The sequence below is a fragment of the Lissotriton helveticus genome, chromosome 7 (assembly GCF_964261635.1).
Source record: "Lissotriton helveticus chromosome 7, aLisHel1.1, whole genome shotgun sequence".
Classification (NCBI taxonomy): Eukaryota; Metazoa; Chordata; class Amphibia; order Caudata; family Salamandridae; genus Lissotriton; species Lissotriton helveticus.
In genome coordinates, this window is record NC_136068.1 from 1,052,741,808 (window position 1) to 1,052,767,809 (window position 26,002).

General features: G+C 52.4%; 1 protein-coding gene and 1 pseudogene across 4 annotated transcripts in view; one reads left to right on the top strand and one right to left on the bottom strand.

Moving 5' to 3' along the window:
* The window catches only part of DNAH17 (dynein axonemal heavy chain 17), a 12,633,448-nt gene that overhangs the window by 4,487,823 nt on the left and 8,119,623 nt on the right, over positions 1-26,002 (bottom strand). The gene's annotated exons all lie outside the window — the stretch shown is intronic.
* Positions 3,078-5,736, top strand: LOC144767276 (uncharacterized; annotated as a pseudogene).

Here is a 26,002-nt window from a genome sequence, read left to right on the forward strand (position 1 = left end):
AAATTACAAAAAGAACTAGTTGAACAACAAACAACAACCCCATCAATGGCATCAGTAGCACAGAACCGAGTATAGTCGGACATTTATGCGAGGGTCCAGTAAGGGACAGGCGGTGCAGCACCTCATAGGCTCATGGGAGACACAGTTATGTCTACACATATACATATCAAGGGATAGCAGCGTGGCTATGTAGGGCCTCTACACCAGACTCAATCTCCCACAGTCACTCCCCCCCCTGTACAATCAGATTCCGAATCAGCAGTGGAGAACAACTCCGCGCTTGTGGCATCAGAATCATCCTCCTCCAGGCCCTCCATACACAGCACCCTCCAAGCCAGCAAATCATCCTGTAGCTTCCTATCTCTGCGAGTGCGCTGCATGTGAGTCTCCTCCGCCAAGGCCCATTCTCTCGCATCTTTCAGCCATAGGGAAAACTCCGGCGCCCTTTGACCCATCCATGTAATAGCCACACGTCTCCGCGCTAGGACCAGCAGGAGTTGTAGGAATTTATAAGATAACTTTTTCTTTCTGGGCTTCGGTATCAGCGCTAGGAGACAGTGGAGGGGCTCTAAAAGAAGTGTAATCCGCGTGGCCCGAGCAACATGGGCCACCACACTCCGCCAAAAGTCTTGAACCAGGGGGCATTCCCACGCTAAGTGAAGGAAGCCCGCCCTCCGCGCCCCACATCTAGGGCAATTATGCCGCCTGTCCGCCAAAATACGATGTAGGGAGACAGGCGTCATATAAGTACGGTGGACAAAATTGAAATGAATAAGTTTAAAACGTGCCTTGCAGGAGACTGTACGGGTCAAAAGCCTGATCCGTCTCCGTTGGTCCGGCTCCAGGTCCACTCCCAAATCTGCCTCCCACGCCGCCCAAGACGGTGCCAACGGGGGGGCCGAGTCCCGGCGCATGGCCGAGTAGAGAAGGGAGATTAGGCGCCTGCCTCTCCCACAGGATAAAATGATGTCTAGGGCGTTGGTAGGTGAAGGTGCCTCCGGGTATTGGGGCCACGTAATCCTGGCCACGTCTTGGAGGGCTCCGTAGTGGAGATACTGTCCCTCGTTTAGGTCGAAGGACTCTAAGGCGCGTTCAAAGGACACAAAGGAATCGTCCGGGTAGAGGTCTGCAAGAGTCTCGCATCCGCCAGAGCGCCACTCCCTGAAGGACATATTCTCCTCCAATCGAAGTATCGGGGCCAAGACCCAAAGCGGGAGCTCCCTATGAAACGGCGCCCGCTTCAACACTCTTTCAACGAACCGCTGCCAGATTTCGGCCGTGGGTCATCTCCATATTTAACAAGGAAATTCAAGAACTGGAGGAAAAACTAAAGGAGGGTAATGCTGTGGATTTAGGAAATAAAAAATTGGAGGAAATACATCAGGAACTTGATTCCTTCTCCGAATACCTCCTAAAAAGAAAAACAGAAAAATTTCGAAAGGACATCCGGCTCTTCTCTCAAGAGCAAGCTTATCCTTATCTCTTCTGTGGATTTTATTCCAACCAAGACGAGGCCCCCCAACGTAACCAGTCTCTGAGATTGGGCAACAAAAGGGTGACTACCTTTTCAGACACCACTGACTCGGAGGGAGACGGGCAAGACGAGTACGATCCTAACTTTGATCAAGGACATGGTTCCAACCACCCAAACAGATCCGGACCCTTTGAGAGAAACACCCCACAGAACCGTTTTTTAGGGAACCGCCGGGGGAAACCCCCGCCCGAGAACCCAGACCCCACAAACGAGGAACTACCATCAGGGTCAAGGCCAACCGCAGATGTACGTGCAAACACGACATCAGCAGTACTGGCGAACATAAAATGCATACCAGTCTTTAACCTGTCCCAGAAAGAGGTTGACACTAATGCGTCTAACCTTTTGACTAGGGGCCTATCCTTTGTTCCTTTGCCGAATTTTGACAAGTTCGAATTTACCAAGGACCTCTATTTGTTCTTCAGAAAAATTTGGTTAAGAAAATATTTCTTGGATCGTCCCCCTATCCTTGACCAAGAAAATAGATAAGGGCTTAGACCCCACTCTGTGTTTAATCCCACCCTTGAGATGGTGGTCCCTGAGGTGAGCATCTTCGAGAAGGCTGTCACGAGAAAAATTGAGAAACTCATCAGGTATGTACCGATAACCTGCCCCAAACTTTCTACAAGTATGCACTGGTGGTGGTGTGCGCGTTAACAAGGTGGACTGAAGCTTACCCCGTCCCTGACTATACCGCCACAACGACTGCTAAGGTTCTAGTAAGAGAGTACTTCCCACGCTATGGGTTGCCAAGAGTCATATATTCAGACAATGGCCAACCTTTCTCTTCCGAGCTAATGAAACATGTCTCCCTTCTATTAGGATACACTTGGAAATTTCATTGCATGAGAACCCCCCCGCAAGAGGCAGCAGGAAGGGTAGAAAGACACAATCAGGCTCTTAAAACTAAGTTAGCCAAAATTACAGCAGAAAAGGGCTTAGATTGGATGACTGCCTTACCAGTAGCCCTGTTCTATATGCGAATGGTACCACACTTCCGAATAGGATTAGCACCATTCGAGATGGTTTTTGGCAGACCACCAAACATGTGGGGAGTTTCTAGGCCAAAATCTATTACTGATGTATGTAGATAGCAGAATATTGACTGATTACCTGGCTTCCTTGATGTCTGCACTCCGCTCTTGTCGTTCACAGGTGGCTGCAGCCTTCCCAGACAAAACCAACCCTGAAGAACACACCATTCGTTCCGGGGATTGGGTCTTGGTCCGCAACTTCGACAGTACAAATTCCCCCCAGCCCAGGTGGAAAGAGCTGAAGTTGGTCCTCCTAACTACGCGAACTGCGGTGAATGTCAAAGGCAGAAAAGGCTGGGTGCATGCCAGTCATTGTAAAAAGTACTTTGGAGAAATAGACTCCGTTACCAGCGATATTGCCAATCCTAGTGACACTGTGACTGAACAGTCCTCATTGCCCTTGGAACAGACCCCCCACAACAGGAATATAAATCAAAGCTGTGGTCCGCCACCCGGATTCTGGCTGATTAAGTCCACGGACACAGGTCCAGTGGTGAAGTGGTCAGAGCATGGGGGCAGACTCAGACACCCTGACTATGTGGGAAAAAGAGAAAGTGAGTCGCCTAAAGAAGAATGTTAAGAAGTTGCATAGCGGCCCTAATATATGTTTGATCATTCTGTTTCTCTTGATAACAATCATGACGTGTCTCGGTTGGATCCTCCACATTGCTTTTCCGCCAGCACCACATACCTCTCATGCACCTAACAACACTCAGGAGCACACACACCACGACCTGCCCCCTCATGAGGTAGCTCATAGGCTAGCCCTCCGGAACAATACCTTTATACAGATGCTACACTATACGCATCAGGCCAGCAATATCACAGATTGCTGGATATGTGGCCGCCTCCCACCTCATCAGGAGAAGGGAGGGATGCCTCTCTTCCCCTTCCCGTTTTCTTATAATGGAACTTGCGAGGCCTGGTTCGCCCTAATAACAGCCGACAGGACTACCCCCACCTCCTGCCCTGATGGGAATAATTCATGCAAGAATGGGTGGCCTTGGGGGGACTTAAATAAGGTCCTTAATGCTGTCTGCTACCCGAATGAGGATGGAGATTCTCAGGCGACAGGTACGGTCCTAGAAAGCGAAGAATACAAGCAGGGGAACGTGACCATGTCCTACAGGATATTAAATACCAAACTTAAAAATAATGCAGGGCCCCCTTCCATCTCGGTCTCAACAGTAAAAGGGCACCTGTGCGTCCGGAAAAATGGCTCTGTCCCATTAGGACACAGTGACTGCCATACCACTGTGAGTTTTGAAGACAAGGGAAAATCATCATTTCTAGCATCTCGCCCTACTTATTTCATCTGCGGGCAGACGGCCTATGTGCGGCTGCCCTTGAACTGGGGGGGAACGTGCTATATAGCATTTTTGCTACCTCCTGTCTTTGTGGCCCCATCCACTTACCACCGAGACCTGCTAGTGCCCCATGTTAGACATAAAAGAATGATCGACACCTCCGGGGTTGATCAAACGGAAACTACATGGGAACAATATACAGACTTCAACAAAGGATTCTTTTTCTTCATCGGCCCTTTGCAGAACAGCAAGCTCATACGCAAGTTGACAAGACCTTAGAGGCTGTTGTAAATCAGACGGCATCTGCCCTGGGGAACTTGACTCAGGAACAGTCTGCCATAAGATTGCTTGCTCTACAAAAGCGCCTTGTCCTTGACATCATCCTGGCTGACAGAGGCGGAGCCTGTAGAATTATTGGCTCTAGCTGCTGTGTTTTCATTCTTGATAACTCTCCGTCTGTATATACGGCTATAACAAAATTACACAAGATAGCCGCCAGCCTACATCAAGAACCTGGCACTTGGACATGGTCTGACTGGTTTTGGACAATAATATCATCCTGGGGATGGAAACTGCTGTCAGCAGTAGGCATAATATTCCTGGTAATAACTGGATGCTGCCTTTGCGTCCAATGTGGCCCTGCCCTGTGCGGGCTATGCGCTGCAAGCTGCATTCCTAAACCACATATCCAGCAGAAAGAAAACAAAACAATTATGTTACAGGAATGCATAGACAATCTCATGCAAATTGAGATATAAATACAGGTACACTCTGGGGCAAGGAGGGAATGAGGAAATAAATTAACAATTGTGCCCCATCGTTTCCCTTCTCTGCCAGTTCACCATTTTGATTCAGACAATACCCATTTTGCGTGTGCCATCCATTTTGTCTCCAGACCTACGAGCAAGACACCCTGCACCAGGCCCCTCCATTCATTGACCACACATTCCTGTGGTTCGGCCAATTCTGAGAACCAACAAGATAGTTCCTGTTTTTAAGAGGTAGTTCCTGTTCTTGACTCTAAGCCAGAGATAAACCCCCCCCCCGGCTGAGGAAGGGCCTTCAACTGAAAAGAGCACATTTCGACACTGAGGAAGGGCCTTCAACTGAAAGGAGCACATTTCGACACATCGCATGCACTCACGCAGGACACAAGACACACCCATACCTTGACACATCTGGTTTGGAATTACTGCTTGTCACTTCCTTTTTCTTCTATTTGCCTACTGCCTGAAACTGTATAAATATTCTGCTGTGTGAATAAAACATCAGACCACTCCTGAACCCGCTTGGTGAAGGAGCTCTCCCTTATCTCGAGTTATTGAATAAATCCCTTTTTACTCGAATACCACGGACTCCTCTCTTTACTTAAGCTAAAGTATTTAATAATATAGAAATTCTAAGATAAGGTAATATTAAAGATTTACCACACTAGAATGATTCTCTATATCAATTAACTTCCAATTTATATCATCCCGAAGAGAGTGTAAGGAAGAAACATCCACTTTCTGATGCACAATTTCGTCCTCAATTAGGGAAATTCTGCCCTCCGCTTCCCCAATCCTGGTAGACATCTCGGTGCAGGTCTTGACAACACGACGCACCGTGTTTTGACACTTGCATACTGCACCTTGCATTCGCAAGCCTTCAGCCTTTGTCTCCTCACGGTGTGACATTATAGCTTGGTAAATAGTGGCTAAAGTTACCTCGTTCTCTATTAGGTTACCAGGACAAAGAAATCTCCCCATGTGTACCTGCAGAGCAGTCTAGAGAATCGCCCCTACTGCCGCTCATTCCTCCCAGCTGTGGCACACCAGTATGTTCCAATATAGGGGACCCATCATTTCCGAACACGTCCTGAGGCGAATGGTTAGTTACTTCTTTAACTTCCTTTGTCTTCGGTACAGTGCTCTTTTCGGCGGAAATTAACAAATATTTTCCTCATACTCCGGGGGGGCAGAGCTAGTCAGACTTTTGTCATCTGCCTAGTCGCCTTCACCACTCTCAATCTCCGAGGTGTTGGACAAATCCGACATGGAGTAGAATTTTCCACCAGAGTCTCCGGAGTCTGCTTCCATAGTCCCATCAAAGAACCTTGACCCATTTCAGCAGGATTCACACTGAGCATTGTTAAAGATAGGGCCCTCTGAAGATTAATTACAGCCCCTGATGTCACCTGAGGGGGAGCAGAAACATCTGCAGCATTCTCTACCATCGCTTCCTGACACAAATTATTAGCCTCAGCTCCCCCCATTTCTTCCACAGTCTCTTGCTCATTCCCAAAAATGGGTAAATTCTGACTCGTAAAGGGCCCAGATATATCTTTTGATAAATCAGATGTGCACGAGCTCTATCATGAGCCTTAACAGTTTGCGTGGTGATCGCTGCGCCCGTCGTTAAATCAACAGCTGGGGGGCTAACCTTTGACTGGCACTTTCTTTTTAAAGATCCCCAGAATCTTTAGCTTGGCCCCAGCCCCTGTCACATCTCCCGCAGTATCATTACCCGCAGTCCACAGACCCGCAGTCCGACTAACGCCAGGAGAGAGAGTCACACTCTCCTGAGAATCACCAGACGCGCCACCATCTTAGTTGTTCGCCGTAACATTTACACTCCCAGCGTGTACGGGGGCAGACACAGTGGCTGCAGCCGCTGCTCGAGTCTTTGGGCCCTTCACGTTAGTACTGGCGTTTTTAGGTGCCATCGCCGCTGCTTTCTGACTCCAGCCCAGGTTTTCTGAAATCCTTTCCGTTTGCTCCGCTGCAGCCGAGAACCGCTCCTCCTGACACCGGGAGCCCGCCACTAGCCTGCTCTGCCAAAGTCCGCAATAATTCACCGGGCTCAAAGCACGCCATTGCCGTCCTTGCTGATACAAATGTATCAGGAATAGAAACATTTTCTTCGCTCAAAGCCCCATCTCCGGCTGTGTGCCTTACGTCACTTCAGAGAACTGCCGGGGGGAGTTAGAAGGGGTTAGTAGGGGAGAACACACTCAGCCTGACTCACTCGGACACAGGCGTGTCCGCCATCTTGCCTTCGACACCCCCTAGAAATATTCAGTGTAACCCTGCACTTCTATTCGTTCTGACACCAGCCACACAAGCCAAGAGGCAGTGGTTTGCATGCAACAACAATGCCTCACCTCAAAGACCAGACTCTTTTGGGTCAGACCCGAGCATAACCCTTTAGGCATGCAATTATGGCATCTTATGCAACTAATGTCCATGTATCCCTGGTAAATAAGGTTGCCTTTGTACATTATTTACAGCACTGGGGGGAAATGCTTGAAAGCCTGGCTGCAGCTCATTGCTCATCCTTGGCCCTGGGTGCTCTGTTTCTGATGGATCGAGCACTCTCGAACTAGGCTCCATGACACTTAATATGCACATCAGTTCTCAACATAACTCATTAGGTCTTCGGCCACCCGTCTTGTAGATTGTCACGGCGCATCAGTAAATAACACTGCCAGAATAAGCTGCACTACAGCTCCCGATCTTCAATATACTACAATTCCCATGATTCCATGGGAAATTCTGCCCTACACTGACGCGGCCGTGTCAGAGGAAGAAATCGTACACAGAACTTCCGGTTCAGGAAATCTTTGTCATTTATTTTGAATTAAGTTCCTGTTCGGACGGTGAGCGGTCTGGTAAGGGTGCCTGGTGCACCAGAATTCTTCTACTATACATTGTTGGCCATTGGGAAACTGCCTATTGTGCAAGCTGCGCTTAAAGCAGTACTTTGCTTTCCCGCTGTTTTCTCGAGGCTTCGACTCATGCAAGGAGAACGGGTGGTCTGCTCCAGCTAGCAGTAAGTGGGGGGAGGATTTTGAGGAAATATCTTGCTGCATATCTCCAAGAGTTATTTGGGAATTGACATTGCCATGTTTGATGCATTGTGGATATTTGATACAGTGCTGATATTAATACTTTGTTACTAACTTTGTTGGAAAGCCAAGGGCTCGATGCTCACGCAGTAAGGCAGCAACACATTGCATTTCCAGAGGTAGTACAAGCCTGGGAGTGGGACTTGGTCAAAATACAGGTTACCTCACAGTAATGTCGCAAAACTAGTTATAGTGAACTATACTGGGTGACTTCATTTATCTTCTAATACTCTGGAGGAAAAGAGTTCTACACTTGAATTCCTGCTGTGAGTTTCTTTTTTTTTTTTAACGAACTTTATTCATGAAGTACATTCATCACATTAGTATACAGTATTTACGTCAGGTATACAGTACATCACGTTTTTCATTATTCTCCCCAACCCCTCATGTAGAGCGTAGCATCAGCCTCTAGTTCGTAACTCCGGATATTTACGTGCTGTAGGGAGTGGCTCTATTCTCAACAGGACGTGTAAATACCCACCCACTCACTCCCCAACTATCCCTCCCCCCCCCATCAACTGTGGTGCTTCGTCTCTCCCAGCAGGTCTATTTTTTACTCCCCAACGTTATCCAGTCTCCCCCAGGATCACAGAGTTGAAATTCTTCCAACCACCCCCTGTTCCTCCCCTGGGCCCGGTACAGTCCTCAATCTTCCCTTGGGGCCTTAGTGCCTTCAGGGGTCCTGGGTCAATGGCTGGTCCTCCCCTTCCAATTCTAGAAGCATGACCTCCCAGTCCAGTGCCAGCGGGGTTTTCCGCCTACCACCTTCCTCCTCCTTCCTAAGGGCCACTCCTTCTATTCCGCCCCACTTCACAACATCCGCTCGCCATGTCTCTATTCTAGGTGCTCTCGGGGACTTCCACAGCATTGTGATTTTCCTAATTGCCAAAAGGAGGCCTAAGTCCACAAATCTCAGCTTAGGTTTTAAAGGCTTAGGGTGAGGTCGAGCACATGCCAGGGAATACAGCACACTCTCCCTCACTTGTATCTGGGTCACCTCTCGTAGTGTCTGGCATACTTCGTTCCAGTACCCACTGAGCCGCGGGCACGACCAAAGCATGTGGAGGAAACCTGCCTCGTCCGCTCCACATCGTGGGCACTGGTGGGAGGCAGTGGGGAACATCTTGTGGATCCTGGCCGGGGTAAGGTATGCCCTGTAGAGTATCATGATTCAGAAAAGGGGGTGGTGATGAACAGAGTGTCTGAATTAAGCAGACCACTCTTACCCAGTCCAAAGATCAGGGCTTGATCCATCACCGTTATTTAGCTCACTGCCCCATCCCAGCTCAGAACCTGGCTATATGCAAATTAGTCTGTCCCTGGCCCAGTGCATCATGGGAACAGGGCAGACCAAACTACCAAGCCAATTCTTCACCAGAAAGGAGACAAGCTTCCGGGGACCGGTTTCTGCCATTTCAGGCGTCGTCGGCCCGGCTTGCTTGAATCCTGATGGAGCAGCGAGCAAGGGACTCATGTCTGAGTATACCCTGCCACACCTATACTGGCCAAAAACGATTCAGAAAAGGGGGTGGTGATGAACAGAGTGTCTGAATTAAGCAGACCACTCTTACCCAGTCCAAAGATCAGGGCTTGATCCATCACCGTTATTTAGCTCACTGCCCCATCCCAGCTCAGAACCTGGCTATATGCAAATTAGTCTGTCCCTGGCCCAGTGCATCATGGGAACAGGGCAGACCAAACTACCAAGCCAATTCTTCACCAGAAAGGAGACAAGCTTCCGGGGACCGGTTTCTGCCATTTCAGGCGTCGTCGGCCCGGCTTGCTTGAATCCTGATGGAGCAGTGAGCAAGGGACTCATGTCTGAGTATACCCTGCCACACCTATAGTGGCCAACAACGATTCAGAAAAAGGGGTGGTGATGAACAGAGTGTCTGAATTAAGCATACCACTCTTACAAGTCCAAAGATCAGGGCTTGATCCATCAACGTTATTTAGCTCACTGCCCCATCCCAGCTCAGAACCTGGCTATATGCAAATTAGTCTGTCCCTGGCCCAGTGCATCATGGGAACAGGGCAGACCAAACTACCAAGCCAATTCTTCACCAGAAAGGAGACAAGCTTCCGGGGACCGGTTTCTGCCATTTCAGGCGTCGTCGGCCCGGCTTGCTTGAATCCTGATGGAGCAGTGAGCAAGGGACTCATGTCTAAGTATACCCTGCCACACCTATAGTGGCAAAAAATGATTCAGAAAAGGGGGTCGTGATGAACAGAGTGTCTGAATTAAGCAGACCACTCTTACCCAGTCCAAAGATCAGGGCTTGATCCATCACCGTTATTTAGCTCACTGCCCCATCCCAGCTCAGAACCTGGCTATATGCAAATTAGTCTGTCCCTGGCCCAGTGCATCATGGGAACAGGGCAGACCAAACTACCAAGCCAATTCTTCACCAGAAAGGAGACAAGCTTCCGGGGGCCGGTTTCTGCCATTTCAGGCGTCGTCGGCCCGGCTTGCTTGAATCCTGCTGGAGCAGTGAGCAAGGGACTCATGTCTGAGTATACCCTGCCACACCTATAGTGGCCAAAAACGATTCAGAAAAGGGGGTGGTGATGAACAGAGTGTCTGAATTAAGCAGACCACTCTTACCCAGTCCAAAGATCAGGGCTTGATCCTTCACCGTTATTTAGCTCACTGCCCCATCCCAGCTCAGAACCAGGCTATAAGCAAATTAGTCTGTCCCTGGCCCAGTGCATCATGGGAACAGGGCAGACCAAACTACCAAGCCAATTCTTCACCAGAAAGGAGACAAGCTTCCGGGGACCGGTTTCTGCCATTTCAGGCGTCGTCGGCCCGGCTTGCTTGAATCCTGATGGAGCAGTGAGCAAGGGACTCATGTCTGAGTATACCCTGCCACACCTATAGTGGCCAAAAACGATTCAGAAAAGGGGGTGGTGATGAACAGAGTGTCTGAATTAAGCAGACCACTCTTACCCAGTCCAAAGATCAGGGCTTGATCCATCACCGTTATTTAGCTCACTGCCCCATCCCAGCTCAGAACAAGGCTGTATGCAAATTAGTCTGTCCCTGGCCCAGTGCATCATGGGAACAGGGCAGACCAAACTACCAAGCCAATTCTTCACCAGAAAGGAGACAAGCTTCCGGGTACCGGTTTCTGCTATTTCAGGCGTCGTCGGCCCGGCTTGCTTGAATCCTGATGGAGCAGTGAGCAAGGGACTCATGTCTAAGTATACCCTGCCACACCTATAGTGGCCAAAAACGATTCAGAAAAGGGGGTGGTGGTGAACAGAGTGTCTGAATTGTCCACCATAAGCGTGGAAGGGTATACTCAGATGTGAGTCCCTTGCTCATTGCACCATCAGGATTCAAGCAAGCCGGGCCGACGATGCCTGAAATGGCAGAAACCGGTCCCCGGAAGCTTGTTTCCTTCCCAGTATAAGAATTGGCTTGGTAGTTTGGTTTGCCCTGTTCCCATCATGCACTGGGACAGGAACCGACTAATTTGCATATAGCCATGTTCTGAGCTGGGATGGTGCAGTGAGCTAAAAAACGGTGATGGATCAAGCCCTGATCTTTGGACTGGGTAAGAGTGGTCTGCTTAATTCAGGCACTCTGTTCATCACCACCCCCTTTTCTGAATCATTTTGTCCACCATAAGCGTGGAAGGGTATACCCAGATGTGAGTCCCTTGCTCAATGCACCATCAGGATTCAAGCAAGCCGGGCCGACAACGCCTGAAATGGCAGAAACCGGTCCCCGGAAGCTTGTTTCCTTCCCAGTATAAGAATTGGCTTGGTAGTTTGGTTTGCCCTGTTCCCATCATGCACTGGGACAGGAACAGACTAATTTGCATATAGCCAAGTTCTGAGCTGGGATGGTGCAGTGAGCTAAAAAACGGTGATGGATCAAGCCCTGATCTTTGGACTGGGTAAGAGTGGTCTGCTTAATTCAGGCACTCTGTTCATCACCACCCCCTTTTCTGAATCGTTTTTGGCCACTATAGGTGTGGCAGGGTATACTCAGACATGAGTCCCTTGCTCACTGCTCCATCAGGATTCAAGCAAGCCGGGCCGACGACGCCTGAAATGGCAGAAACCGGTCCCCGGAAGCTTGTCTCCTTTCTGGTGAAGAATTGGCTTGGTAGTTTGGTTTGCCCTGTTCCCATCATGCACTGGGACAGGAACAGACTAATTTGCATATAGCCAAGTTCTGAGCTGGGATGGTGCAGTGAGCTAAAAAACGGTGATGGATCAAGCCCTGATCTTTGGACTGGGTAAGAGTGGTCTGCTTAATTCAGGCACTCTGTTCATCACCACCCCCTTTTCTGAATCATTTTGTCAACCATAAGCGTGGAAGGGTATACTCAGATGTGAGTCCCTTGCTCATTGCACCATCAGGATTCAAGCAAGCCGGGCCGACGACGCCTGAAATGGCAGAAACCGGTCCCCGGAAGCTTGTTTCCTTCCCAGTATAAGAATTGGCTTGGTAGTTTGGTTTGCCCTGTTCCCATCATGCACTGGGACAGGAACAGACTAATTTGCATATAGCCAAGTTCTGAGCTGGGATGGTGCAGTGAGCTAAAAAAACGGTGATGGATCAAGCCCTGATCTTTGGACTGGGTAAGAGTGGTCTGCTTAATTCAGGCACTCTGTTCATCCCCACCCCCTTTTCTGAATCATCTGTAGAGTATCATGGCCTGTATGTATTTAAATCTCACATTTCGAGAAACTCTCTTTGGGTGTTCCAGGGCCACCCGCCAGGTTGCATCCGTAAAGTCTTCCCCCGTGTCCCGTGACCAGGATTCCCTCAGTGCATCAAGGGAGAGTGCAGCATGAGCCCTAATCCCGGTGTACAGCCATCTCACCAAGTGTCCCCCGGCCCCCATGTAGTGCACCAGGTGTACCAGTTCATGTTGTCGTGGACGAGTGCGTCGCGGCGCCCAGGTTGTCCGAATGTAGTGTGAGACAGTGGCATGTAGCATGTAGTGTCTGTCCGAGGTTCCTGTCACATGCACGAAGGTGGGGTGATCTAACAATTGGTCTTCCCCGAAAAAACTGCCCACGTCTGCAATCCCATTCGCCATCCAGTCACTGAGGGCGCGGGCAGTCAGTCGTCCCTGTGGTGTTGGTAGTCCAAACAGTGGAATGTTATCTGCGTATGGCCTGGTCGCGGACGTATAGGCCAAAGCCCTCCTCCAACATAGAAGAGCAGTACGGAGCAGTGGGTGGCACTCTCGCGAGATTTTACTCCTGGCAGCAAAAGGGCGTGTAGGCCACCCTGTGCGAGCCGGCCTGCTGTCCATCCAATTTCTTGGAGATTCCTCCCGGCCAGCCAATAAGACAGCCATTGGAGTTGGCTGGCGTAAAAGTAGCCCTGGAAGTCAGGGGCTCCCAGTCCTCCCTGGGAGGTGCTGAGTTGTAGTTTCCGCAGGCTGACCCGTCGTCTGCCTGTCCCCCAGATAAGGGTGAGCAGTAGGGAGTTGAGGGATTTGAAGGTACGTCGCGGGATGCATATGGGCAAATTCACAAAGTAGTAGAGCAGCCCTGGCAGCATTACCATCTTTGCTATGGCGATGCGTCCCATAACAAACAATGGGAGTGATGTCCAAAAGCCAACGCTACCCCGGAGACCAGTAATGGCCCTCGAGATATTACCGTCCAGCTGGTCCTCCAACCTCCGGTATACACGAATTCCCAGATATTTAAAACTGGTTCGGGCAACCGGGATCGTGTAAGTACCAAACTGCAGAGAAGGTGGGTTGGGCCCCTCCCGGAAATAAAATCCTACAGATTTGTCCGGATTGATGGCCAGTCCAGATGCCGTCTCAAATTGGCGGAAGGTGTCACTCAATCGTGTGTGGTCGGCCTACAGATCTCGGAGATAAAGTAGCATGTCATCCGCATACACGGATAGAATGTGGGACAGCCCTGCGACTGGAACTCCCAGGGTCCCCGCCTGCTGGCGGAGAGCGATGGCTAGTGGTTCCAACGCCAACACGAACAACAACGGGGACAGGGGGCATCCCTGCCTGGTGCCCCGGTGGACCGGGTACTCAGCTGACACATAACGTCCGGTTCTCTCCCTAGCTGTGGGATCAGTGTATAGCAGCCTAATCCACCGCAGTAGCGGGGCCGGAAAACCAAAGCGAGACAGGGCTTCGAACATGAAGGGCCAAGAGAGCAAATCAAATGCTTGTCTGAGGTCCAATGCGAAACACCCCACCCGCGTCATTTCAGCTGGTGACGCTGACATAATAGCGTGTAGGCGCCTCGTGTTGAGGGAGGTACTGCACCCTGGAAGGAAGCCGCACTGGTCGCAGTGGATAAGTGTGGTCAAGTGGGGTTGAATACGTAGGGCAATAGCTTTGCTTAGGATTTTATATTCCGTAGCCAGCATAGATAAGGGTCTATAATTCGCAATCTCCAGGTTGTCTCTGTCTGGCTTAGGGATCGAGATAACCATAGCTTGCATCATTGTGTGTGGCAGATGACCCCTCTCGTAGGCCTCCCTGTACATCCGTTCCAGTACCGGTACTAGTGTGTCGGCATAAGTGGAATAGAACTCCACCGGGAGTCCATCCATGCCCGGAGTCTTGTTTTTATTTAAGCGTGTGATCGCAGCGCGTATCTCGTGTTGGGTGACGGGGCCCTCTATGGATTCCTGTGTCGCCGTGGACAGTTGAGGGAAAGGGAGGTCCTTCATGAAGTCAGTTATGAGTGTAGGGTCGATTATGTCAGGAGGAGCATACAGAGCCTGTAAATGGTCATGGAATGCCCTATTGATGTCAGCTTGGGTGTTCACTAGGTCACCCCTATGGTTTCGAATTTGGGTAATGACTGGGGCGTCCGGCTTGTCTCAGGTCACTCGGGCCAGCAGCACCCCAGAGTGGTCCGCCTCTGTGTGTTGTTGTTGTAAGTAGGCCTTGTAATCCATGGTGCGTAGTGTTTCTAGCGTCTCGGCGTGTGCGATATTCTGTTCCTGCAGCGCCTTTTGTTTCCCTGGGTCTACCACCACCTCTCGCTCAAGCACGGCTATACAATTCTCCACCTCAAATAGTTTCCTATGAATCTCCTGCCTAGCTCCCACCAACTGCCCAATCGCTACACCCCGTACAACCACCTTCATCGCATCCCAAACCACCAAGTTGGAGGAGGCAGTGTCCCAGTAAACCTCCCAGTATTGTGTCAGGGCCTCCGAGATAGTCGCCTTCAATGGGCCGTCCTCCAGGTGCTGGGGGTCCAGCCGCCATGTAGGGACTGGGGTCGGGACTCTACCACAAGTAATCGTACATTTAAGGGGTCTGTGGTCCGAGAACGTCTTTGCTAGATATTCTGGGGTGCCCATCAATGGGGTCAGCGAGCAGGTACATAGGAATCGGTCAATACGTGTGTGCAAGCCGTGTACTGGGGAGTAGAAGGAGTACTCTTTGTGTGTGGGGTGTATTTCTCGCCATATGTCACTAAGTCCCCAACCGTCTACCCACGCCCCAAATGTTTCAGTGAGCTTGGCGATGCCGGCCGCCTGTAAAGGCGTATGCGATCGATCAAGGGTCAGGTCCAGAACCGCATTCCAGTCCCCTCCGAGCACCCAGGGTAGGTCCGCCCACGGGGATAAGGCTCTCCCAACCGCCCGCAAGAATGATTCCTGATCGTAGTTTGGGGCGTACATACAGCCCAGCACAATCAGCTGGCCGTCTAGAGCCCCTTTAACCACGATATATCTGCCCTGTTTGTCTGTTTTCTGTTCTAGTGCAGTGAATGGTATCCCGTGGCGCACCCAGATAGTGGCCTCCCTAGAAAATGCTGAGTAGGACGTAGAGTACACAGTCCCTCTCCACTTCTTCCGCAGCTTTTGCGCTTCAGAAGCCGTGAGGTGCGTTTCTTGTAAAAAGGCGATGTGTGTTTGCTGTCTAAGGAGGTAGGAGTGGACCCTATGCCTTTTCTGCACCGCCCCTAGCCCTCGTACGTTCCAGGTAATAAATCTGTACAGTCCAGATTGTTCAGCCATGGTCTGCGGGTGATAGAGCTATTCCCAGGGGTGGTCGCGTGTCGAGAACACCGGGGAGCTGAACCAAGGAGAGGGCACCTAGAACGACCTTTAACATTTCCAAAACAAACTTGGCGCAGCCATAGAACATAGCCGAGCCTAACTGTAACATTATGAACATAAAATACCAAACAGTTGTGCCTTCGCCATGGGGGGGTAGCTCCAGCACACGTATAGACATCGTGGTACCAGGTCCGGTCTCCACCGGCTCAACGGTAGCCCGGCCGGGCGCTTAATACTGAAAAGGAAGTGCAGTGTAATAACATACAGTACTAATATACTCGTCCTGTAGCAGTTATAATCCACACTCCGTGGCAACCGGCACAGCGTCTTTTCCAGTTGGTATAGGGTGCACCGGGGGGGTGGGCCAGTGTCTGTTCATCCCCGTCCCGCCTCACCCTCCCCACCCCGATGCCCAATCTGATATCCGTGCCCAGGGCCAGAAGTTATCATTTCAAAAAGGATACCATACGTAAACCGCTGCAAAGAAGTCGGTGCGGGGTATCTCCCCACAGGCTAGCTGTCTATGAGGTCGTCAGCAGCTCTAGGGGTGATCGTCGGAAAGAGTACCACGCTATTTTCAGAGTCTGAGTGTCCTGTGGTATCCTCGGAGTCTGTGGTGATTTTTGCCGTATCTTCCCTGAAGGCGCCGGCGAGGGAGATGGCCTCCCGGCGTTCATCCCGTTGATGCGTCCGTGATGGGCCGCGTTCCGCGTGGCTCTTTCCGGATCCAGACAAGGAGTGGCGGCTACCTCCCGAGTTCCTGTCCAGTGCTCTCGCCATCTCTTCCTGGGATGCCTCCTAGCTGCCGTCCAGCCCCATCACCTCAAGCCATTCCTAAGCGTCTGCTGGGCTCTCGAAAAAGTGTGATTTCTTTCCGTGGATGACTTTCAGGCGGGCTGGGAATAGTAAGGCATATTTCAGTTGCGCACTTCTCAGTTTCTTCTTCACCTCCATATAGGAGGCTCTCTGTTTCTGCACCATGTTCGTGTAGTCTGGATAGAGTGACACCCTATGGTTTTCAAACAGGATGTTGGATCTCTCTCGGGCTTTCCTCAGTAGAGCGTCCCTATCACGGTAGTTGAGGATACGGACGATGAGAGAGCGAGGAGGGCGACCCGGCCGAGGCTGTCCCGTCGGGATTCTGTGTCCCTCGTTCCACACAGAAGTATGGGGAGAGTCCGTCTGTCGCCACATGTTCTCTGAACCATTGCTCCATGTACTCCTCAGCTCGTGGCTCCTCGCATTTTTCCGGCAGACTTATGACCCGTATATTATTCCTCCGATTACGGCCTTCCGCGTCTTCGACCCGCTCCAACAACGCGGTCATCTGTCCCTGAATGTCCCGGATGGACGTGTCGTGATCAGCCACCTTGGGTGTGAGGTCCGCGATTGCAAGCCCGTGGTCCTTGACCCTGTCTGCCAGCTTCCCATGGTCCGCTTTCAGGAGGGAGAGGTTATTGGTGAGAGTTCCCAGTTGGTGTTCCAGTGCTTGGCGGGAGTCGCGGATCTCCTGAAGGATAAGGTCCAGTTCATCAGGTTGTTGGGTACCCAGCCCCGTCCGGTCGCCCAGGCCAGGGTCGCCACCACCTGCTCCCGCACCCGGCTGTGGGCCAGTCCCCACCATCTCGCCTGGGCCGTCCACGTGTCTCTGGCCCTTTTGAACCATACTGTGCATGATTTTAAGGACCGTTTCTCTCCGCTCGGAGTGCTGTCGGTCCCTCAGGTTCCACGCTGCAGTCACTGCGTCTCCGGTGTTCCGTGTGCCACCCGATAGGGGGGGCTCCCCGGCTCTCAGTACGGAAGAAGCCGGGTAATCAGATACGCTAGCCCGCAACCCGGGTCTTCACAGGGGATCTGCCCCCCCTCCGGGTCATTCTGGGAAGTGTGGTCCGGGAAGCACACAATCAATTCCTGTATGGACTCCACAAGTGGGCCCGTCCTCGATTCCAAGTACGACTGCTGCTTCACTTTAGTGACCCCCAGGGTGCCGGGGTGGTGCATACTCCGCGGCTGGACGGCCGCGTATAAATCAATGCTCGAAGGTGTCCACCTTTGAGTAGCACGCGAACAGCAGCTTGGTTTATGTATAGGTGAGGACGGGGATCCACTCGTAGACGCGGCTCTGTACGGGATCTGCCCGACGCGTTTTGAAGCTCCATTTGCTTCTCTTCAGGGGCTTTAACGGAAGCGGTGTGTGCAACCGCCGACCCACTTCCCCATTTTATATATAACACACCCACCGATGGGAGGCTCAAATGAGACTGTGCATTCTGGGAAGTGTGGTCCGGGAAGCACACAATCAAGTCCTGTATGGACTCCACAAGTGGGCCCGTCCTCGATTCCAAGTACGACTGCTGCTTCACTTTAGTGACCCCCAGGGTGCCGGGGTGGTGCATACTCCGCGGCTGGACGGCCGCGTATAAATCAATGCTCGAAGGTGTCCACCTTTGAGTAGCACGCGAACAGCAGCTTGGTTTATGTATAGGTGAGGACGGGGATCCACTCGGAGACGTCGCTCCGTACGGGATCTGCCCGACGCGTTTCGAAGCTCCATTTGCTTCTCTTCAGGGGCTTTAACGGAAGCGGTGTGTGCAACCGCCGACCCACTTCCCCATTTTATATATAACACACCCACCGATGGGAGGCTCAAATGAGACTGTGCATTCTGGGAAGTGTGGTCCGGGAAGCACACAATCAAGTACTGTATGGACTCCACAAGTGGGCCCGTCCTCGATTCCAAGTACGACTGCTGCTTCACTTTAGTGACCCCCAGGGTGCCGGGGTGGTGCATACTCCGCGGCTGGACAGCCGCGTATAAATCAATGCTCGAAGGTGTCCACCTTTGAGTAGCACGCGAACAGCAGCTTGGTTTATGTATAGGTGAGGACGGGGATCCACTCGTAGACGCCGCTCCGTACGGGATCTGCCGGACCCATTTCGAAGCTCCATTTGCTTCTCTTCAGGGGCTTTAACGGAAGCGGTGTGTGCAACCGCCGACCCACTTCCCCATTTTATATATAACACACCCACCGATGGGCGGCTCAAATGAGACTGTGCATTCTGGGAAGTGTGGTCCGGGAAGCACACATCCAAGTCCTGTATGGACTCCACAAGTGGACCCGTCCTCGATTCCAAGTACGACTGCTGCTTCACTTTAGTGACCCCAGGGTGCCGGGGTGGTGCATACTCCGCGGCTGGACGGCCGCGTATAAATCAATGCTCGAAGGTGTCCACCTTTGAGTAGCACGCGAACAGCAGCTTGGTTTATGTATAGGTGAGGACGGGGATCCACTCGGAGACGCCGCTCCGTACGGGATCTGCCCGACGCGTTTCGAAGCTCCATTTGCTTCTCTTCAGGGGCTTTAACGGAAGCGGTGTGTGCAACCGCCGACCCACTTCCCCATTTTATATATAACACACCCACCGATGGGAGGCTCAAATGAGACTGTGCATTCTGGGAAGTGTGGTCCGGGAAGCACACAATCAATTCCTGTATGGACTCCACAAGTGGGCCCGTCCTCGATTCCAAGTACGACTGCTGCTTCACTTTAGTGACCCCCAGGGTGCCGGGGTGGTGCATACTCCGCGGCTGCACGGCCGCGTATAAATCAATGCTCGAAGGTGTCCACCTTTGAGTAGCACGCGAACAGCAGCTTGGTTTATGTATAGGTGAGGACGGGGATCCACTCGTAGACGCGGCTCTGTACGGGATCTGCCCGACGCGTTTTGAAGCTCCATTTGCTTCTCTTCAGGGGCTTTAACGGAAGCGGTGTGTGCAACCGCCGACCCACTTCCCCATTTTATATATAACACACCCACCGATGGGAGGCTGAAATGAGACTGTGCATTCTGGGAAGTGTGGTCCGGGAAGCACACAATCAAGTCCTGTATGGACTCCACAAGTGGGCCCGTCCTCGATTCCAAGTACGACTGCTGCTTCACTTTAGTGACCCCCAGGGTGCCGGGGTGGTGCATACTCCGCAGCTGGACGGCCGCGTATAAATCAATGCTCGAAGGTGTCCACCTTTGAGTAGCACGCGAACAGCAGCTTGGTTTATGTATAGGTGAGGACGGGGATCCACTCGGAGACGTCGCTCCGTACGGGATCTGCCCGACGCGTTTCGAAGCTCCATTTGCTTCTCTTCAGGGGCTTTAACGGAAGCGGTGTGTGCAACCGCAGACCCACTTCCCCATTTTATATATAACACACCCACCGATGGGAGGCTCAAATGAGACTGTGCATTCTGGGAAGTGTGGTCCGGGAAGCACACAATCAAGTCCTGTATGGACTCCACAAGTGGGCCCGTCCTCGATTCCAAGTACGACTGCTGCTTCACTTTAGTGACCCCCAGGGTGCCGGGGTGGTGCATACTCCGCGGCTGGACGGCCGCGTATAAATCAATGCTCGAAGGTGTCCACCTTTGAGTAGCACGCGAACAGCAGCTTGGTTTATGTATAGGTGAGGACGGGGATCCACTCGTAGACGCCGCTCCGTACGGGATCTGCCCGACGCGTTTCGAAGCTCCATTTGCTTCTCCTCAGGGGCTTTAACGGAAGCGGTGTGTGCAACCGCCCACCCACTTCCCCATTTTATATATAACACACCCACCGATGGGAGGCTCAAATGAGACTGTGCATTCTGGGAAGTGTGGTCCGGGAAGCACACAATCAAGTACTGTATGGACTCCACAAGTGGGCCCGTCCTCGATTCCAAGTACGACTGCTGCTTCACTTTAGTGACCCCCAGGGTGCCGGGGTGGTGCATACTCCGTGGCTGGACAGCCGCGTATAAATCAATGCTCGAAGGTGTCCACCTTTGAGTAGCACGCGAACAGCAGCTTGGTTTATGTATAGGTGAGGACGGGGATCCACTCGTAGACGCCGCTCCGTACGGGATCTGCCCGACGCATTTCGAAGCTCCATTTGCTTCTCTTCAGGGGCTTTAACGGAAGCGGTGTGTGCAACCGCCGACCCACTTCCCCATTTTATATATAACACACCCACCGATGGGAGGCTCAAATGAGACTGTGCATTCTGGGAAGTGTGGTCCGGGAAGCACACAATCAAGTCCTGTATGGACTCCACAAGTGGACCCGTCCTCGATTCCAAGTACGACTGCTGCTTCACTTTAGTGACCCCCAGGGTGCCGGGGTGGTGCATACTCCGCAGCTGGACGGCCGCGTATAAATCAATGCTCGAAGGTGTCCACCTTTGAGTAGCACGCGAACAGCAGCTTGGTTTATGTATAGATGAGGACGGGGATCCACTCGGAGACGCCGCTCCGTACGGGATCTGCCCGACGCGTTTCGAAGCTCCATTTGCTTCTCTTCAGGGGCTTTAACGGAAGCGGTGTGTGCAACCGCCGACCCACTTCCCCATTTTATATATAACACACCCACCGATGGGAGGCTCAAATGAGACTGTGCATTCTGGGAAGTGTGGTCCGGGAAGCACACAATCAATTCCTGTATGGACTCCACAAGTGGGCCCGTCCTCGATTCCAAGTACGACTGCTGCTTCACTTTAGTGACCCCCAGGGTGCCGGGGTGGTGCATACTCCGCGGCTGGACGGCCGCGTATAAATCAATGCTCGAAGGTGTCCACCTTTGAGTAGCACGCGAACAGCAGCTTGGTTTATGTATAGGTGAGGACGGGGATCCACTCGTAGACGCGACTCTGTACGGGATCTGCCCGACGCGTTTCGAAGCTCCATTTGCTTCTCTTCAGGGGCTTTAACGGAAGCGGTGTGTGCAACCGCCGACCCACTTCCCCATTTTATATATAACACACCCACCGATGGGAGGCTCAAATGAGACTGTGCATTCTGGGAAGTGTGGTCCGGGAAGCACACAATCAAGTCCTTTATGGACTCCACAAGTGGGCCCGTCCTCGATTCCAAGTACGACTGCTGCTTCACTTTAGTGACCCCCAGGGTGCCGGGGTGGTGCATACTCCGCGGCTGGACGGCCGTGTATAAATCAATGCTCGAAGGTGTCCACCTTTGAGTAGCACGCGAACAGCAGCTTGGTTTATGTATAGGTGAGGACGGGGATCCACTCGGAGACGTCGCTCCGTACGGGATCTGCCCGACGCGTTTCGAAGCTCCATTTGCTTCTCTTCAGGGGCTTTAACGGAAGTGGTGTGTGCAACCGCCGACCCACTTCCCCATTTTATATATAACACACCCACCGATGGGAGGCTCAAATGAGACTGTGCATTCTGGGAAGTGTGGTCCGGGAAGCACACAATCAAGTCCTTTATGGACTCCACAAGTGGGCCCGTCCTCGATTCCAAGTACGACTGCTGCTTCACTTTAGTGACCCCCAGGGTGCCGGGGTGGTGCATACTCCGCGGCTGGACGGCCGCGTATAAATCAATGCTCGAAGGTGTCCACCTTTGAGTAGCACGCGAACAGCAGCTTGGTTTATGTATAGGTGAGGACGGGGATCCACTCGTAGACGCCGCTCCGTACGGGATCTGCCCGACGCGTTTCGAAGCTCCATTTGCTTCTCCTCAGGGGCTTTAACGGAAGCGGTGTGTGCAACCGCCCACCCACTTCCCCATTTTATATATAACACACCCACCGATGGGAGGCTCAAATGAGACTGTGCATTCTGGGAAGTGTGGTCCGGGAAGCACACAATCAAGTACTGTATGGACTCCACAAGTGGGCCCGTCCTCGATTCCAAGTACGACTGCTGCTTCACTTTAGTGACCCCCAGGGTGCCGGGGTGGTGCATACTCCGTGGCTGGACAGCCGCGTATAAATCAATGCTCGAAGGTGTCCACCTTTGAGTAGCACGCGAACAGCAGCTTGGTTTATGTATAGGTGAGGACGGGGATCCACTCGTAGACGCCGCTCCGTACGGGATCTGCCCGACGCATTTCGAAGCTCCATTTGCTTCTCTTCAGGGGCTTTAACGGAAGCGGTGTGTGCAACCGCCGACCCACTTCCCCATTTTATATATAACACACCCACCGATGGGAGGCTCAAATGAGACTGTGCATTCTGGGAAGTGTGGTCCGGGAAGCACACAATCAAGTCCTGTATGGACTCCACAAGTGGACCCGTCCTCGATTCCAAGTACGACTGCTGCTTCACTTTAGTGACCCCCAGGGTGCCGGGGTGGTGCATACTCCGCAGCTGGACGGCCGCGTATAAATCAATGCTCGAAGGTGTCCACCTTTGAGTAGCACGCGAACAGCAGCTTGGTTTATGTATAGATGAGGACGGGGATCCACTCGGAGACGCCGCTCCGTACGGGATCTGCCCGACGCGTTTCGAAGCTCCATTTGCTTCTCTTCAGGGGCTTTAACGGAAGCGGTGTGTGCAACCGCCGACCCACTTCCCCATTTTATATATAACACACCCACCGATGGGAGGCTCAAATGAGACTGTGCATTCTGGGAAGTGTGGTCCGGGAAGCACACAATCAATTCCTGTATGGACTCCACAAGTGGGCCCGTCCTCGATTCCAAGTACGACTGCTGCTTCACTTTAGTGACCCCCAGGGTGCCGGGGTGGTGCATACTCCGCGGCTGGACGGCCGCGTATAAATCAATGCTCGAAGGTGTCCACCTTTGAGTAGCACGCGAACAGCAGCTTGGTTTATGTATAGGTGAGGACGGGGATCCACTCGTAGACGCGACTCTGTACGGGATCTGCCCGACGCGTTTCGAAGCTCCATTTGCTTCTCTTCAGGGGCTTTAACGGAAGCGGTGTGTGCAACCGCCGACCCACTTCCCCATTTTATATATAACACACCCACCGATGGGAGGCTCAAATGAGACTGTGCATTCTGGGAAGTGTGGTCCGGGAAGCACACAATCAAGTCCTTTATGGACTCCACAAGTGGGCCCGTCCTCGATTCCAAGTACGACTGCTGCTTCACTTTAGTGACCCCCAGGGTGCCGGGGTGGTGCATACTCCGCGGCTGGACGGCCGTGTATAAATCAATGCTCGAAGGTGTCCACCTTTGAGTAGCACGCGAACAGCAGCTTGGTTTATGTATAGGTGAGGACGGGGATCCACTCGGAGACGTCGCTCCGTACGGGATCTGCCCGACGCGTTTCGAAGCTCCATTTGCTTCTCTTCAGGGGCTTTAACGGAAGTGGTGTGTGCAACCGCCGACCCACTTCCCCATTTTATATATAACACACCCACCGATGGGAGGCTCAAATGAGACTGTGCATTCTGGGAAGTGTGGTCCGGGAAGCACACAATCAATTCCTGTATGGACTCCACAAGTGGGCCCGTCCTCGATTCCAAGTACGACTGCTGCTTCACTTTAGTGACCCCCAGGGTGCCGGGGTGGTGCATACTCCGTGGCTGGACGGCCGCGTACAAATCAATGCTCGAAGGTGTCCACCTTTGAGTAGCACGCGAACAGCAGCTTGGTTTATGTATAGGTGAGGACGGGGATCCACTCGTAGACGCCGCTCCGTACGGGATCTGCCCGACGCGTTTCGAAGCTCCATTTGCTTCTCTTCAGGGGCTTTAACGGAAGCGGTGTGTGCAACCGCCGACCCACTTCCCCATTTTATATATAACACACCCACCGATGGGAGGCTCAAATGAGACTGTGCATTCTGGGAAGTGTGGTCCGGGAAGCACACAATCAAGTCCTGTATGGACTCCACAAGTAGGCCCGTCCTCGATTCCAAGTGGAGTGGTGTGGCTCACTGGTTAGAGGCGGCAGACCCGTAAGCAGAGGACGGCCCGGGACCAGGGTTCGATTCCCGACGCGGCAGGGTCGTGGACCAGGGTCAGCGGGCTCGATAATTCTCGCCTCGGTGCCTACTCTAGTCAGGGACCACACTCGGCAACTCTGGGCATTAGCTTGCCTCATCTTCACAACGGCCCCCCAGACCGCCGGGGATGCTTGGTCGCACCTTAGAGATACCCATTAGGGACCAGCTCTCAGGGTGAGCCAGGACGGGTTCCCCAGCGGTCGAAGCGCGGAGATACTCCTCCGGGAGTTGATTCTAGCGCTATATAAACCCACAATTAAATTAAATAAATTAAATCAAGTACGACTGCTGCTTCACACCGATGGGAGGCTCAAATGAGACTGTGCATTCTGGGAAGTGTGGTCCGGGAAGCACACAATCAAGTACTGTATGGACTCCACAAGTGGGCCCGTCCTCGATTCCAAGTACGACTGCTGCTTCACTTTAGTGACCCCCAGGGTGCCGGGGTGGTGCATACTCCGCGGCTGGACAGCCGCGTATAAATCAATGCTCGAAGGTGTCCACCTTTGAGTAGCACGCGAACAGCAGCTTGGTTTATGTATAGGTGAGGACGGGGATCCACTCGTAGACGCCGCTCCGTACGGGATCTGCCCGACGCATTTCGAAGCTCCATTTGCTTCTCTTCAGGGGCTTTAACGGAAGCGGTGTGTGCAACCGCCGACCCACTTCCCCATTTTATATATAACACACCCACCGATGGGAGGCTCAAATGAGACTTTGCATTCTGGGAAGTGTGGTCCGGGAAGCACACAATCAAGTCCTGTATGGACTCCACAAGTGGACCCGTCCTCGATTCCAAGTACGACTGCTGCTTCACTTTAGTGACCCCCAGGGTGCCGGGGTGGTGCATACTCCGCAGCTGGACGGCCGCGTATAAATCAATGCTCGAAGGTGTCCACCTTTGAGTAGCACGCGAACAGCAGCTTGGTTTATGTATAGCTGAGGACGGGGATCCACTCGGAGACGCCGCTCCGTACGGGATCTGCCCGACGCGTTTCAAAGCTCCATTTGCTTCTCTTCAGGGGCTTTAACGGAAGCGGTGTGTGCAACCGCCGACCCACTTCCCCATTTTATATATAACACACCCACCGATGGGAGGCTCAAATGAGACTGTGCATTCTGGGAAGTGTGGTCCGGGAAGCACACAATCAATTCCTGTATGGACTCCACAAGTTGGCCCGTCCATGATTCCAAGTACGACTGCTGCTTCACTTTAGTGACCCCCAGGGTGCCGGGGTGGTGCATACTCCGCGGCTGGACGGCCGCGTATAAATCAATGCTCGAAGGTGTCCACCTTTGAGTAGCACGCGAACAGCAGCTTGGTTTATGTATAGGTGAGGACGGGGATCCACTCGTAGACGCGGCTCCGTACGGGATCTGCCCGACGCGTTTCGAAGCTCCATTTGCTTCTCTTCAGGGGCTTTAACGGAAGCGGTGTGTGCAACCGCCGACCCACTTCCCCAT